The sequence below is a fragment of the Ovis canadensis genome, chromosome Y (genome assembly GCF_042477335.2).
Source record: "Ovis canadensis isolate MfBH-ARS-UI-01 breed Bighorn chromosome Y, ARS-UI_OviCan_v2, whole genome shotgun sequence".
NCBI classification, from domain to species: domain Eukaryota; kingdom Metazoa; phylum Chordata; class Mammalia; order Artiodactyla; family Bovidae; genus Ovis; species Ovis canadensis.
The window spans coordinates 18,904,506-18,922,728 of record NC_091271.1 but is presented as its reverse complement, the minus strand read 5'-3'; positions in this window follow the sequence as shown (position 1 = coordinate 18,922,728).

Below are 18,223 nucleotides of genomic sequence, written 5' to 3'. Positions count from 1 at the left end.
CTGGCTCTCGGCAGCCAACATCAGGCTTCCAGGGCATCCACCAGGCTCAGGAAATGACCTACTGGGAACTCTCTGGTAGTCCTGGGGTGGTTAGGACTCTGCACTTTCACTGCTGAGGGCATGGATTCTATCCTTAGTTGGGGAACTAAGATCCTGCAAGCTGTTTTGGCTGGCCAACAAAAGAAACCAAAAAAGAAAGACAGACATGACCTATTCCTGCCTTTCGTTCCACGGACAACCCCAAGGCCAACTCCGGTCCGGGTTCATTGCTGTGGTCAAGGAGGAAGCTCCCTGGGGCTTGTGGCCGTGGAGTGATATGTGGTCAGCCTGAGTGTCCACCAACAAGGCTGATCATCTCACACCAACTGAGAAGCTGGTACCCAGGAGGAGATCAGGCCCCTGGGACAGGGCCGTGTGAGAAGTGGGCTCTACAAGGTGTCCAAAGGGCACACCTTTCAAGACAGCACTAATCCAGGTGGCTAGCCTCTATCCACTTCCTCAATCTCTAGGGGAGAGCTTGGCCCTTCCATTGTTCTCACAAATCTTTTCCTCTTCTACTCTCCCTGGAACAGCTTCATCTTAAGAAATTGTTGTTGTTCTTTTGCTCGGTTATATCTGCAACCCCAGGGACTTTAGCGCACCAGACCTCCCTGTCCCTCACCGTTTCCTGAAGTTTGCTCCACTTCATGTCTAGTGCATTGGTGATGCCATCCAGCCATCTTATTCTCTGTTGCCCTCTTCTTCTGCCCTCAATCTTGTCCAGCATCAGGGACTTTCCCAGTGAATCAGTGGCTTATACCGCATGACCAATATAGTGGACCTTCAGCTTCAGCATCAACCCTTCTAACAAGTACTCAGGGTTGATCTCCCTTAAGATTGACTGGTTTGAACTCCTTGCTGTCCAAAGGACTTCCAGGAGTGTTCAGCAGCACCGCAACTCGAAGGCAACAATTCTTTGGCGCTCTGCCTTCTTTGTGGTCCAGCTCTCACAACCGTACATGACCACTTGGAAGACCATAGCCTTGACTCTACAGACCTTTGTTGGCAGAGTAACGTCTCTGCGTTTCAACACACTGTCTAGGTTTGTCATAGCTTTCCTGCCAAGAAGCAACCGTCTTTTGATCTCATGGTTGCAATCACCATTGCAGTGATTGTACAGCCCAAGAAGAGGAAATCTGTCAGTACTTCCACCTTTTTGCTTCTATTTACCATGGAGTAATGGGGCTAGATGCCATGATCTTAGTATTTTGAGTATGTAGGTTTAAGCTGGCTCTTTCACCCTCCTCCTTCATCCTCACCTAATCAGTGCAGAGCGTCTGGCTTCTTGCTGCTTCTTCCCTCAGTTCGAATTCCCTGAGTAAGAAATCATAAAGGGATGGTTTTGTAGCTTCAATGCAAGGGTGGGACAGACAGGGACCAAAACATGGGATCATGACACATTGAGAAACTCAACCAATGACGACTTGCACCACCTGCTTACCTACAGGATTAAAGGTGACGTGAACGTGTTAGTCAGTCCTATCTGATGCTTTATGACTTCATGTACTGTAACCCAACAGGCTCCTCTATGGAACTCTCCAGGAAAGAATACTGGAGTGGATTGCCACTCCCTTCTCCCAGGGGATCTTCCTGATTCAGGGACTGAATTCTGAGCCTCCTGCATTGCAGGTGGACTCTTTACCACCTGAGTCACCAGGAAATCTCAAACCAAGGCAGTGCTAATTTCCAGGACATTACTATAGCAAAATTTTGGTGGTCCATGCCGGTCGCAGCTTCTCGGTCACAAAAAGTGGTATAGTTGGAGCCCACCACTCTGAAGGGGTGCTGTTGTTTGGTTTAGCTGCTAAATCTCCTCTGACTCTTAGAGGACTTGGTCTCAGTAAAGAGCTCTGGTGGGAAAAGAGAATTAGTTTAAAAGCCTTAGTACGGCCAGGTTGGCAGAGAACTAGGATTTGGAGGAAATTTTATCTTTACCATTTGGCTTAAGCTAAATACCTCAGGAATAAGGTTTTATTAAAAAAAAAAAAAAGTTACAGATGAATGACACCAAGAAGAAAAATGCCAAGTTACACTCAACACTGAAATACTGAACTCATCAGTGACATTTTTGGACGATCGGGAATAGATTTCCAGCAGCCTTTGAGTAAATATTTGTGTGTGAAAGTGTTTATTCATGTAAAAACAGAATAAAACGTGTGGGGATATGAGTGACATAAACGCACATTTGGACAATGGATTCGGGGATGTTGGGTTGTCTCTTAGCAACTGGAGGCTTGCCTGGCTGCTCAGTCGTGCATGCAATGCAGGAGACCCAAGTTCAATCCCTGGGTTGAGAAGGTCTCCCGGAAAAGAGATCTGTTACCCACTGTAGTATTCTCAGCTGAAGAATTCCATAGGCAGAGAAGCCTGGCAGCTTACAATCCATGGAGTCCCAAAGAGTCAGACACGGCTGAGCAGTGGGAAAACTGGCATGGGCTGGTGGGTCCCAGAGGCTCCAGGTGGACTGCGGGTGAATATCACCCAGGACTCTGGGGCTGATTTTGCACAGTGAACCCATTTTGGCACCGCCAGGGTACGAGATGGAGGATTTGCATCTGCTGAATCCACTGGGGAAAATGCTCCAGTCCAGGGCCTGGGTGAGGGTCCCTTGGAAGAAGGTTCCTCTAGTGATGCTCACTCCTGGACACTTAGTTCAGCTACCAAAGAGGGAATCAATGCAACACATTCAGACAGACAGACTAGGCCGCATCCTCTCAGCTTTTATCACTGTGTTCAAGGCAGAGCGACAACCTGCTATTGAGAATTTCCTATGTAGTCAGAAGTCTTAGAGGAAAACAAGAATTGTAATTTGGACTTAGATTGGAGCCACTTCAGCAATGATGCTTATGTAACTTTTTATCTTCTCTGGACTGCTTAGGAGCTGCAATTTCCCCTCACGGTCCCTCCTTGTCATCTCGAGAATCACCTACTTTCCACAGCTCACCTGGAGCCTAAAACAGCTCAGGACAAATGTGGCAGGTGGGAGGGAGAAACAGAGTTTCGGACTTCAAACCTCACGCCTGATGGACCAATGTCCTCCTTGCTTAATTATTTGTGATCGCCTCAGCTAAGACATCATTCTCTTGGAAAGAATTCCCAAGGGCATCACACCTGACCGCCACCGTGCGGACTCCCAGAAAGAAGTCCGCTTTGACAGCATCTAACCTAGGCCACACCTCTGACCCTAGTCAGGAAGGTGACTGACAAGAAGCCCGGGGACAGAGCGGCAGCATCGTGAGGACTTTCGAGTGACCCGGGCACCCTGGCAATGTCCACAGCAGGCACAGAGTACACATCCTGACGGCAACGAAAGAGAGAGGCCCATTCTGGTCTACGGAGCTGGCGCCATGCCTTACCTGAGCACCCGGTGCAGGCGGCTATTGAGGAAGGAGATGGAGTTCAGGTAGAGCTCCTACAGGTGGGGCAGGTTCAGGAACTGGGCCGTGAGCTGGGTGATGCAGTGCTCCTCCTGTTTGGGGGCTGTGTGCGGCAACACATGAATGCGCCAGAGCGGCAGCCGGGGCAGGTTGCCCATCTGGCCCAGGTGGAGCACAAACCTGCCCAAAGTGGCCCGATTCCAGGTGCAATTCACCTCCAAGTCCTCGACACAGTCCAGCTGCACCACCTTCAGGATCCTCCTGATGCTCCGCGTGGGCATGGTGGAGATGCTGAGCTTCTGGCAGCTCAGGTGCAGCAGGCTCCTCCTGTTTGGCCTTCTTCAGCAGGTAGCTGAGGGTCTGGTTCCGGGTGTCCTCCTTGAGGCACAGGTCGAGCAGCACCTGCACAGGGGCCTGTGCCGGCTATAGCCCACCTGCACCTCCACCCTGCACCTCTTCTGCATGGACTGGGCTGGCTCGGGCTCCAGCAACGAGCAAACACTGTCCGTGTGGCTGGATCACATGGTCCAGATGTCCTGGTGGGCTTTCCAGTGCAAGTTCAGCAGCTGCAGCTTCCACTGCCTGCAGGGCCACAGGAGACACGCTGAGCTGTGCAGAGGCTGACTGGCACCAGGACCACATGAGGGCTCTGCACTCCATATACCACTGCCCCCCTGGCTTCAGGAACCCCCTTGGTCCCTACCTTAAGGGACACTGGTGGGGAGCACACGCCTTTCGTCCCTTCTGCCCCTCAACCAGTCCTGTACATCTGGACGCCTGTCCAAGTGAACCCCTCATCCTCCTGCTCTGGCTGCATCTTGCTCACACCCCCAGGCCCCACCAGTCTGCCAGGTTGACCTTACCTGGGTTGGACCCTCTGAGCAAGCACGACGTCCAGGTCATCGAGTGGAGCCTGGAAGGTCTCCAGATGAGGCTGGTGTTCCTTCATCAGGGTCCCCAGCAGAGGCAGGGGAAGGGCCTGGACTGCACCACCACTTTCAGGGCCTGGGTGTGCCTCCCGGCAAAGGCCACCATAAACAGTGGCGGGAAGAGCTCTAGGGGCAGCTCCTCCAGGGCCACCATGGCCAAGGCCTCATTCCACAGCAGGCTCTGGCCCGCCAGGCCCAGGAGTTGGGGTGGGTCCTGGACACCCGTTCTGAAGAACCTAATACAGAGTGAGTCATGGGGGGATGTCAGAGAGCAAGTGGGGGCATGGTCTTCTCTGGTCAAGGAACCGGGGAGAACTTGCTGTCCCTCCACCCTAGCAGAACCCAAGGCAGGCTCAGAGACATCCTCTGGCCACAAAGACACAGTTTTGGCCACACTTGTACCCGGACAAGCATCTCTCCAGGCAGCAAAAAAAAAAAAAAAAAAAGGGACAAGGTGACCTCTTGCCCCAACCCGTATCTACCAGTTGCTGCATTTAATCCTAGCCCTGCTGGCCAGTAGATACTTAGGAGCCTGACAGCTGGCCCCACTTTCTTCAGAGAAAGCTTCTGATTATTACTCAAGGGTTGAAAACAGGAATAAGGAGGTTAGTCCACACAGTCTGTCTCTAAACTCCAACCAATAACTCACGCAATGGGTGCTGTTATGCCACTTAATAAAAAGACATACCTTACACTCTGTGTCTCTTCTACAAATGTTACTACCATTCAGTTCAATGGAGCAAAACATCCACATGCAGAAAAAAGCCGCCACTATTTAATATATTCTACAGATTGTTTTTAATTCCATGGAATTAAAAAACAGTTTTCAGCTTTTAAAACAAAAAGAAACCCCCCAAAATTTTAAGCTAGTAAAATCACAAACCTATAAAATGATATGAACTATAATCACTGGTAACACACTACAATGTAAAATGTCACCAGATCCTAATTAGGTATCTTTCATTAAATCAATTCCTGGAACTTCCCCAGCAGTTCAGTGAGGAGGACTCTGTGCTTTCACTGCAGGGGCATGAGCTCTATTCCCATTAGGGAACTATGACCCCAGATTCTATTTGGTGTGACCGTATCCCCTCACTCTCACCATACGCTATGCCATGCCCCCCCTGCGCACCCCCTGCCAAATTCTGTTTGGTTAAGAAATATGGTAGAGCTGGCGGAGGAATAGGACAGGGAGACCACTTTCTCCCTCACAAATTCATCAAAAGAACATTTCAGCGATGAGCAAATTCCAAAAAACAACTTCTGAATGCTGGCAGAGGACTTCAGGCACCCGGAAAAGCAGATCATTGTCTTCAAAAACAGGTAGGAAAAAATATAAAAGATGAAAAAAGAGACAAAGGAGGAAGGAAGGGAGCTCCGTCCCGGAAGGGGAATTCCGTTCTGGGAAGGGAATCTTAAGAAGGGAGGTTTCCAAACACCAAGAAACATTCTCCCTGCCGAGTCTGTGGCGAGCTTTGGAAGCACAGAGAGCAACGTAGCAGGAAGGAAACATAAATACATAATTAAAACCAACAGATTACAAGCCCAACAGTAACTCCCCCAGCGGAAAAGCAGCACAGACGCCTGCATCTGACACTAGCAAGTGGGGGCAGGGCAGGGAGGCGCAGGAGGCGAGGGCTGCAGTGCTTTTTAAGAATCAGGCAGGAATGCCCCGCACATAACCACAATGAACGAACCTGCGCTAGCAAACCAGACTGTGGGATAGCTACCACGTGAAAAGCCCGAACATAAGACACCACCAGGACCGCACACAGAACAAAGGATGGAACAGAAATAGCCGGTTACAGACCATCCCCCGCTGGTGACAGGCAGCCAGAACCGTATGGGCTGGAAGTGGGTGATCGCAGCCCCGGAGAGACCTTACCTACAAAACTGTAAGCAGGCTTCTTTGCTAAGGCTTCTGCGGGTTCTGGACAGTCACCATCCACCTCACAAGGGGCACCAGTGGTACATCCAGAAAACTAGCAGCAGAGACGGGAAAGGCGATAAGTCACAGTGACCGCGCTCACCACACACCTGAGCTACTCGGACGTGGGAAGGACACAAAAGGCAGTCCCAACCGAGCCTGCGCCTCTGAGGGCTTACCTGAGCACCGAACCTGAGTTCGGCTTAGACCTGGGAGGTGCGTGCAGCCTAAGGCCGGCCTCAGACCCTGGAGCAACGTAGAGCCTGAGCGGTGTGCACCATGAGCAGGGGCAGGCCCAGTGCGACTGAGACACTGAAAGCACACACAGGTGTTAGTTCTTTGCAGCATCCCTCCCTCCCCACAGTGCAACTGAACAAGAGAGCCAAAAAAATAAAAACTAAAAAGTGTCCACCATGCCCTCCCCCCGCCCCTTATTAGGACGGAAATCAGACACTGAAGATACCAGCAAACAGAAGAAATTAAATGGAGGGAACCGCCTTGGAAATAACCCCACAACACCAGAGAAAGGGCCAGAAATATCTTTACTATTTTTATGACCATTTCTTTTTCTTTTTTTCTTTTTCGCTGATGTTGTTGTGTGGTAGTTTTTTCTCCTTTTCTTTTTCTTCTTCTTCTTTTTTTAACTTTTAGAAATATTTAAGTCCTCTATGTATCCTTTAATTTTTATTCTTATAACCTACTATCACTTAAAAAGAAACCTATTTTTAAAAGCAAACACTGTATATAGTCTTTGTGTGGTTGTTGTTGTTGTTTTAATAGTTCTTGTGGTTTTTTTTTCTTCTTCTTCTTTTCCTTAATATTGCATTTTTTAAAATCCAACCTCTATTCTAGATTTTTAATCTTTGCTTTTTGGTATTTGTTGTCAATTTTGTACATTTAAAAACCCAAACTTCACTACCCAATTTTACCTGAGAGCTTTGGTATTTGTTGTCAATTTTGTACATTTAAAAACCCAAACTTCACTACCCAATTTTACCTGAGAGCGAGATTACTGGCTTGACCACTCTCTCCTCCTTTGGACACTCCTTTTTCTCCACCAGGTGGCCTCTGTCTCTTCCCTCCCCCTTCTCTTCTCTACCCAATTCTGTGAATCTCCGTGTTCCAGACGGTGGAGAAAACTTCAGGAACTGGTTACTGGCTGGATCTGTCTCTCCGCTTTCCATTTCCCTCTTTTATCCTCCTGGCCACCTCTGTCTACTTCCTCCCTCTCCTCTTCCCTGTATAACTCCGTGAATACCTCTGAGTGGTCCAGACGGTGGAGCACACATAAGGATGTGATTGCTGGCTAGCTTGCTCTCTCCTCTTTTTTTTTTTTTCTCTCTCTCTCCTCTTTTGACCCCACCTCATCTTCTTCCAGTCACTTCTAACTAACCCCTCCCTCTTCTCTCCTCCATGTAACACAGTGAACCTCTCCGGGTGCCCCTCACTGTGGGTAAACCTTTCATCTTTAACCTAGATGTCTTATCATCGGTGCTGTATAGGTGGAGAGGTCTTGAGGCTACTGTAAAAATAAAACTGAAAACCAGAAGCAGGAGGCTTAAGTCCAAATCCTGAGAACATCAGAGAAGTCCTGACTCCATGGAACATTAATTGATAGCAGCTCATCAAATGCCTCCATACCTACACTGAAACCAAGCACCACCCAAGGGCCAACAAGTTCCAGAGTCAGACACATCATGCAAATTCTCCAGCAACACACGAACACAGCCCTGAGCTTCAATATACAGGCAGCTCAAAGTTACTCCAAAACCATTGGCGTCTCATAACACATTACTGGTCACTCCATTGCACTCCAGAGAGAAGAAATCCAACCTCGCCCACCAGAACTCCAACACAAGCCTCCCGAACCAAGAAATCTTGACAAGCCACTGATACAACCCCACCCACAGTGGAGAAACTCCATAATGAAGAGAACTCCACAAATTCCCAGAATATAGAAAGGCCACCCCAAACGCAGCAATATAACCAAGATGAAGAGACAGAGGGATACTCAGCAGGTAAAGAACAGGAGAAATGCCCACCAAATCAAACAAAAGAGGAAGAGATAGGGAATCTACCTGAGAAAGGATTCCAGATATTGATACTGAAAGTGATCCAAAAATCTTGAAATCAAAATGGAATCACAGATAAATAGCCTGGAGAAAAGGATTGAGAAGATGCAAGAAAGGTTTAACAAGGACCTAGAAGAATAAAAACGAGTCAATAGATAATGAATGACTCAATAAATGAGATCAGTAACACTCTGGAGGCAACAAATAGTAGAATAACAGAGGCAGAAGATAGGATTAGTGAAATAGAATGGTAGAAATAAATGAATCAGAGAGGAAACAAGAAAAACGAATTAAAAGAAATGAGGACAATCTCAGAGACCTCCAGGACAATATGAAACGCTCCAACATTCGAATTATAGGAGTCCCAGAAGAAGAAGACCAAAAGAAAGACCATGAGAAAATCCTCCAGGAGACAATAGTTGAAAACCTCCCTACAGTGGGCATGGAAAGAATCACCCAGTCCCAAGAAAACCAGAGAGTCCCAAACAGGATAAACCCAAGGCAAAACACCCCAAGACACATATTAATCAAATTAACAAAGAGCAAACACGAGAACAAATATGAAAAGCAGCATGGGAAAAACAAGAAATAACACATGAGGGGATTCCCGTAACGGTAACAGCTGATCTTTCCAAAGAAACTCTTCAGGCCAGGAAGGAATGGCAAGACATACTTAAAGTGAAGAAAGAGAATAACCTACAGCCCAGATTACTGTACCCAGCAAGGATCTCACTCAAACACGAAGGAGAAATCAAAAGCTTTACAGACAAGCAAAAGCTGAGAGAACTCAGCACCACGAAACCAGCTCTCCAACAAATGCTAAAGGATATTCTGCACACAGGAAACACAAAAAGGGTGTTTAAAGCCAAACCCAAAACAATAAAGGAAATGGCAACGGGATCATAATTATCAGTAATTACCTTAAACGTGCTTAGTCACAGCTCCAGAAAGCTATTCTCTTTTCCTTCTAAGGACAGGCTTACCTCTGTGGGGCTTGGTATTTAAGTATTCCCTTTGGTTAGATTCCTTGCCTTCAACCCCAGCTCAGCGCTGACAACCTTCAGGTCTCAAATAGCATACTATGCAACTGGTGCATTTTACATTCTTACCAAAGAAAGTAAGTGTCAGTTGTATCTCCACAGTATTAATTTAGCCACAAGGAATCTTCGGCAAAACTAAACAAAATGTTAGAGAGATGACAGCACTTCTACGAAATATGTTGTCAGCTTTACAAACGACCTATAAACTACAAAGTCATCACGAAATAGACATCTACTTAATACACATTTCATTATTAGATTCTTTCTTTGTATATAACCATTTTATACTTTCAGATTTGCAACTGATACTTTTCCAAATAAAACTGGTGCTTTTTTTTGCTTGTTTTTAAGCCAAGATTTAACTGATGTCTTTAAGATGTTCATTTCAACATTGACATCATTCATAACTCCAAATACATAAAAGATGATGACAAAAACATCATAAACACAAAAAATAAAAATGTAGCTATATTACTATCGCCTCTGATAAATGATAGCAAAACTGGAACAGAAGCATTTTAAAAACACTTAGTGATGTTTCAACATTTTTCTAATCTTTTTTGATTTCATATTTCTCATGTGCTTTAGAATGCATTACAACATCAGTAGAGTATTGGGCTTCCGTGGTGGCTCAGAGGGTAAAAAGTCTGCTTGAAATGGAGCCCTGGGTTCTAATCCTGGGTTAGGAAGATCCCCTGAAGAAGGAAATGGCAACCCATTCCAGTATTCCTGCCTGAGAATCCTATAGATGGAGGAGCCTGTAAGGCTACAGTCGTGGGGTTGCAAAGGGTCGGTCGGGCATGACTGAACGGCTCCACTTTCACGTTCGTCCAGTATTGTCATATGTTTAAAAATCTATAAAAATATGGTAAATAATACTGGTACAAATTTCATCATTAAACATACATATTCAGCTGTTTTAATGCATGATGAGAGAACTCTGAAACAACTTGCGTTTTCATTGTTATTGGTGAAAATGCCTGACCTGCCTCTTGAGAAATCTATGTGCAGGTCAGGAAGCAACATTTAGAACTGGACATGGAAAAACAGACTGGTTCCAAATAGGAAAAGGAGTACATCAGCTGTAAAATGTCACCCTGCTTATTTAACTTGTATGCAAAGTACATCATGAGAAATGCTAGACTGGACGAAACACAAGCTGGAATCAAGATTGCCGGGAGAAATTTCAAGAACCTCCGATATGCAGATGACAACACCCTTATGGCAGAAAGTGAAGAGGAACTAAAAAGCCTCTTGATGCAAGTGAAAGAGGAGAGTGAAGAAGTTGGCTTAAAGCTCACCTTTCAGAAAATGAAGATCATGGCTTCCGGTCCCATCACTTCATGGGAAATAGATGGGGAAACAGTGGAAACAGTGCCAGACTTTATTTTTTGGGCTCCAAAATCCCTGCAGATGGTGACTGCAGCCATGAAATTAAAAGACACTTACTCCTTGAAAGAAAAGTTATGACTAACCTAGATAGCACGTTCAAAAGGAGAAACATTACTTTGCCGACTAAGGTCCGTCTAGTCCAGGCTATGGTGTTTCCTGCAGTCATGTATGGATGTGAGTTGTACTGTGAAGAAAGCTGAGCACCGAAGAATTGATGCTTTTGAACTATGGTGCTGGAGAAGACTCTTGAGAATGCCTTGGACTGCGAGGAGATCCAACCAGTCCATTCTGAAGGAGATCAGCCCTGGGACTTCTTTGGAAGGAATGATGCTAAAGCGGAAACTCCAGTAGTTTGGCCACCTCATGTGAAGAGTTGACTCATTGGAAAAGAACTCTGATGCTGGGAGGGATTGGGGGCAGGAGGAGAAGGATACGACAGAGGATGAGATGGCTGGATGGCATCACCGACTCGATGGATGTGAGTCTGAGTGAACTTCGGGAGTTGGTGACGGGCAGGGAGGCCTGGCGTGCTGCATTTCATGGGGTCACAAAGAGTCAGACACAACTGAGTGACTGAACGGAACTGAACTGAACAGAACTGAAGCTAGGGACTGTTGGTGGCAGAGGTAGGGGCTCTAGTCTGTGTATCCAATGTTCGAGTGATGGAATACAGTTAAAGTGACTGTAAACATAGGGAATTTAGAAAGATGGTAACGATAACCCTGTATGCGAGACAGCAAAAGAGACACAGATGAATAGAACAGTCTTTTGGACTCTGTGGGAAAGGGAGAGGGTGGGATGATTTGCGAGAATGGCATTGAAACATGTATAATGTCATATAAGAAAAGAATCGCCAGTCTAGCTTCAATGTAGGAGAGGATGCTTGGGACTGTTGCACGGGGTTGACCCAGAGGGATGGTAAGGGGAGGGCGGAGGGAGGGGGTTTACGATTGGGAACACGTCTACACCCGTGGAGGGTTCATGTTGGTGTCTGACAAAACCAATGCACTATTGTAAAGTACAATATAAATAAATAAAGTGACTGTTACCAAAGAAACAGAAAAGAGTTTCTCTTCAGAAATAAAATGTTCAGAATTGATTTTCATACTGAGGGAAGACCTTTTCACCTACTAAGTATTAGTGAACATTCTAGCTAGATATAGTTTTGCTTGAACTTTATGCTAGGCAGCCTATTTTTGACCTGGGAAACACATATTGTACATCTGCTTTAACCACGGAGGATAGTCACTGGGTATTCACTTGAATGGGAAAGTAAAAATCTGTTGCAGTTGTCTTTCATCAGTGTACCCTCTGGGGAAGTCAGGATATGAAAATGAGATTGTGCATTTCTGTGCTTTGGAGTTATGTGTTCCTAGTTAGTGAAGATAATTAAGAAGTGTAATGATTCCAGATTCTCGCCTAGGAAAACACTAACATCACTCTTGTCAGACCTGTATTTTGTGGTTAACAGGATCCTTTTCCCACGAGATATGTTTCATTCATGTACTTTCAAGGCATTCCTGATCTGAGCCATGTCTCTGCTCAGTCTTGGGTTTTTTTTTTCTGACTGCATAGAGCTTCTCCATCTTCGGCTACAAAGAACAGAATCAATCTGATTTCAGCATTGACCATCTCAAGAGTCATCTCTTGTGTTGTTGGAAGAGGGTGTTTTCTATGAATGGTGAGTTCTCCTCGGGAATTCTGTTAGCCTTTGCCATACTTCATATGTACTCCAAGGCCCAACTTGCCTGTTATTCCAGGTATCTCTTGATTTCCTACTTTCTCTAGGAGGCAATGAACGTGGGGAGTATAAGCCCTCATTCCTCTGCCTTTTCTAAATCCATCGCATATATTTGGAAGTTCTTGGTTCAAATACTTTGAAGCCTAGCACAAAGGATTTTGAGCCTTATCTTGCTTAGTATGTGAAATGAGCACAAGAGTGCAGTACTTTGACAAATTTTCAGCATTACCCTTTGATGTGGGGATCAGTACGTTGTCATGTGTATACTAGAGCTTGCTCAGTAGTGGCATAATGTGTATTCCATAGTGCAAACTCAGAAGTTGGAACATGTATGCCATATAATGTTGACTCAGTAGAGGTAGGATGATACTTTCAGAGTGCAAGCTCAGTAGTTGTGCTAAGCCTTCTGTAGAACACTGATTCAGCAATGGTAAGATGTGTGTTCTAAAATTCAGGGTCAATAGTATTGTCACATTTCCTCCAGAGTTTAGCCACTGCAGGAATGGCATGTGTGCTTAGAATGGGGTCTTAATAGTGGTGAGATGCATGCTCTACATCTCAGTCTCAGTAGAAGAGAGGTATGTTCTCTAGAGTGCAAGCTAGTAGTTACAAGACACTTGGTGTGCTGACCTGTAGTAGACAAAGAAGCAGTGGAAGTTGTCACAGCACTGAAACACTGACTGGTGAAAAACTCCTTGGTGTGTTTGACCCACAGTAGATAAAGAAGCATTCCAAGAATGTTTTACCTATGAGTTACAGGATGGTGGTAATTATTGAGTGCGTTCCACTTAATGTAGATGGAGATGCGCTTAAGCCATGTCATAAAACTCAACCAGTGATAGTTACAATCTCTTAGTCTTGCCTGAGCTATTTGGATGCAGAAACACTTAAAAAATTCACAGCACTGAAGCACTGGAATTCGACAAATTATTGGCTGTGTCTTCCAAGAATGGATGATGCAGCACTTGAACTGTATCACCTAGCTGAAAGACTGGATGTTGACGAATACTGGGTGTATTTGACCTGGGGTAAGAAGGGGACTCATTTAACCATATGACAGCCCTAAAACACAGGATGGAGAAAAATGTATGCGTGTTTATGAACTGGTATGTACAGAAACAATTGAGACATATCACAGAACTCAACAGTTGATGGTGAACAACTTCTAGGTGTATTTGAACCAGAGTATATGAAACAAGGCTTGAAGAATGTAACAGAACTGAAACAACTGATGGTGATAAACTATTGCATGCGTTCAGCATGGCGTAGAAGAAGAAGGACTTGAAACATGGCACAGCACTGAAACACCAATGGTCATAAGCTACTGGGTATGTTTCAGCTCAAGTGGATTAGAGAACCATTTGAAGCATGTCGCACAACTGAAACATTGCATGCTTATGAACGACTGCATGTACTTGATATGGAGTGAATGAAGAAAGCACTTGAAGCATGTGACATCACTGAAGCACTGGTTGAGAATATGGACTATGTTTGAGCCGGAATGGACACAGAGGCTTCAGAATCATTTCATAGTACTGAACACTAGCACTAGATGGGGAAAAAACTACTGAGTTCGTTTGACACAGGAATGGATGAAGAAGCAGTTGACATTATGTCACAGCAGTGAAACAAGATGGTTATAAATGGTGAGTGTATTGACGTTAGTGGGACCAAGAACATATTTAATCTTATCAAAGTCCTGAAACACTGGAGCATGGTGAACTGCTGGCTGTGTATGCCTCAGTGTGCACAGACAACATTTCAAATCATGTCACAGCACTGAAACGCTTGTATGGAGACGACAGACTGACTGTCTAGATCTGGGGTGGATGAGGAAGCTCTTTAAGCATGTCAGTTCATGTATACACTAGATGGCGACAAACTACGGAGTTGGTGTATGGGTGAGCATGAAGAAGCCATTGGGTCGTGCTGCAAAGTAAAACACTGGCCGTTTATAACTACTAGAAATTTTACACCAGGATTAATGTAGAAGCATTTGAAGACTGTCAGTGTACTGAAGCAATGGATGGTGATAAAGGACTATGTTAACCTGGAGTGGGTGAGGAAGTACTCGAATCCAGGGGCAGCCATGGAACACTGTGTATTGATAAACTCCGGGATGTTTTATTTAGTCACTTGGTTAAGGAAGAATTGAAATTGGTCATATGTCACAGCATTGGACACTGGTTGGTACCACTTATTGGCTATGACTGAGCAGAGTGGGAAGAGAGCCTTTGAATTATGCCACACCCACTGCACTAAAGAAATAGAGGAAACAATAGAATGGGAAAGACTAGGGATCTCCTCAAAAACTTAGAGATACCAAGCAAACATTTCTTGCAAAGATAGGCTGAATAAAGGACAGAAGTCGTATGGGCCTAACAGAAGCAGAAGATATTAAGAAGAGGTAGCAAAAATACACAGAAGAACTGTACATAAAAGATAGTCATGACGCAGATAATCATGATGATGTGATCATTCACCTAGAACCAGACATCCAGGAATGTAAACTCAAGTGGGTCTTAGGAAGCATCACTACAAAGAAAGCTAGTGGAGGGGATAGAATTCCAGTTGAGCTAGTTCAAATCCCAAAGGACCATGCTATGAAAGTGTTGCACTTAACATGGCACCAAATGTGGAAAATTCAGCACTGGCCACAGGACTGGAAAGGGGCAGTTTTCACTCCCATCCCAAAGAAAGGCAATGCCAAAGAATTCTCCAACTACTACACAGTTGCACTCATCTCATATGCTACTAAATTAATGGGCAAAATTATCCAAGCCATGCTTCAGCAATACAGCAACCAGGAACTTCCAGCTATTCGAGTTGGTTTTCCAAAAGGCAGAGCAACCAAGATCAAATTGCCAACATCTGCTGCATCATTGAAAAACCAGGAGAGTTCCAAAAGAAGATCTACTTCTGTTTTATTGACACTTTGACTATGTGGATCACAGTAAACTTTGGGAAATTCTGAAAGAGATGGGAATACCAGACAACCTGACTTGCCTCTTGATAAACTTGTATGCAGGTCAGGAAGCAACAATTAGAACTGGAAATAGAACAACAGACTGGCTCCAAAAAGGAAAAGGAGTACCCTGAGGCTGTATAATTACCACCTTGCTTATTTAACTTCTACACAGACTACATAATGAGAAACCCTGGGCTGGAGGAATCTCAAGGTGGAAACAAGATTGACAGAGAAATATCAATCATCTGAAATATGCAGATGACACCAGCCTTATGGCAGAAAGTGAAGAACTAAAGAGCCTCTTGATAAAAGTGACACGAGAGAGTGAATAAGTTGGCTTAATGCTCAACATTCAAAAAACAAAGATCATGGCATCGGATGCCGCCACGTCATGGCAAATAGGTGGGGAAACAGTGGAAACAGAAGATGACTTTATACTTCTGGGCTCCAAAATCGCTGCAGATGGTGACTGCAGCCATGAAATTAAAAGACGCTTCGTCCTTAGAAGGAAACTTATGACCAACCTAGATGATTAATTATCATTATTGATTATTGCTGATAATTGATCATTATTGATTATTATATTCATATTGAAAAACAGAGGCTTTACTTTGTCAAGAAAGGTCCATCTAGTCAATGCGACGGTTTTTCCAGAAGTCATGTGTGGATGTAAGTTTTGGAATATAAAGAAGGCTGAGCACTGAAGAATTGATGCTTTTGAACTGGGTGTTTAAGAAGACTCTTGAGAGTCCCTTGGACTGCTAGGAGATCCAACCAGTCCATCCTAAAGGAAATCAGTCCTTAGTGTTCATTGGCAGGACTGATGTTGAAGCTGAAACTCCAATACTTTGGCCCCGTGATGTGAAGAGCTGGCTCATTTGAAAGCATCTTGTTGCTGGAAATGATTGAGGGCAGGAAGAGAAGGGGACGTCAGAAGTTGAGATGGATGGATGGTATCACCGACTCAATGGACATGGGTTTGGGTTACCCGTGGGAGTTGATGATGGACAGGGAGGTCTGGCTTGCTGCGGTTCATGGGATAACAGAGAGCTGGACATGAATGAGTGACTGAACTGAACTGATCACCCCTTAAAGAGTGATTTTTTTTTCTTTCTTTTCCTTTTTCTTTTACATAATCTTGGGCACATTTGACTGAAGCATGCCATGCAATGAAACGTTAAATGGTCAGTAACTACCAGCTGGGCTTGACATTGGATGGACGGAGAAGCACTGCAGGCATGTCACTGAACTTCAACACTGTATGATGATAGCCTAGTGAATGCTTTTAAACGGGGAGAATGAACACACCATTGAAGTGGATCTTGGCATTGGAACTGGAGGTGGTGAATGTTATGGATGTGTTTGACTTGCGATAATGAGGAAGAATTGAGGAATGTCACACACAGTAAAACATTGGATGGTGTTAATGTTTGAGTGTGTTTAGCCTGGTGAGGATGGAAACGTCCTGGAATCTGCCATAAAATGGAAATACTCAATGGTCATAAGCTACTGCATGTGGCTTCACCTAGAGAGGATGAAGAAGCACATGAAGCATGCTACAGGACTGAAACAATGGATGGTGATAATCCACTGGGTATGTTTTGTCTGGGGTTGTGAAGAAGCACTTGAGGCAAGTCCTCGAACTGAGGCATGGGATGCTGATAAACTGTTGGGTACTTCTGAACAGTGGTGTGTGGCAAAATTCTTGAAATATGTTACAGTACGGAAACATTGGATGTTACTAAACTACTGGTGTGTTTGATCCAGGATAGGCAAGAAGCACTTGATGCATGTCAAAAACCTGAAACAGGTGACAAACAACAGAGTGTGTATGACCCAGAGTGCATGGGGAAGTATCTGAACCTTGTCACCAACATGAAACACTGGATGGTGACAAACTGTTGAGTGTGCTTGATTCAGGGTGGACAGGAAGCACATGATCCATTTCACAGAACTCAAACGTGGACAGAGCAAGAGACTTGGAATGTTTGACCCAGGGAGAAAAAGAAGCTCTGGAAGCATGCTGTAACCCTGAAACACTGGATAGTGAGAAACCACTTGGTGTGATGACCTGAGGGAATGAAGAAACCCAGAAGCATGTTGCAGAACTGAAACATTGGATAACGACACACTACTGGGTGTCTTTGACCCAGTGTACACAAAGGAGCACTTGAAGCATGTCACAGAACTTGAGCACTGGATGGTGAAAAACTCCTGGGAGTGCTTGACTGGGTGGATGAAGACGCTCCTCAAGCGTGTCTCTGCACTAAGACACTGGATGATGAGTGTGTTTTAGCGTCAGAAAATGAAGCACTTGACCTGTGTAACAGCACTAAAATAGAGTATGGCACTGATACCACTGGGTGATTAGTCCCAGGTGACAGGGAAACACCGGAAAGTGTCGCATGTTAATGCACTGAATACTCTACGGGGATAAAGTACTGAATGTGTTTGATCAGGGGTTGAGAAGAAGCAGGTAAAGCAGGTCCCTGGGGTGACACAAGGGATTCTGATACACTACTGGGAGTGTAGGAATTCAAGTGGAATAAGAAGCACTGGAAGCATGTCACATCCATGAAACAATAAATGTTGCTAAACTACTGAGTGGGAATGAGAGCCTGGGAAAGACTAGAGATCTCTTCAGGAAAATAAGAGGTATCAAGGGGGTATTTCATGCACATATGTGTATAATAAAGGGCCGAAAATGTGTGAACCTAAAAGAAGTGGACGATATTAAG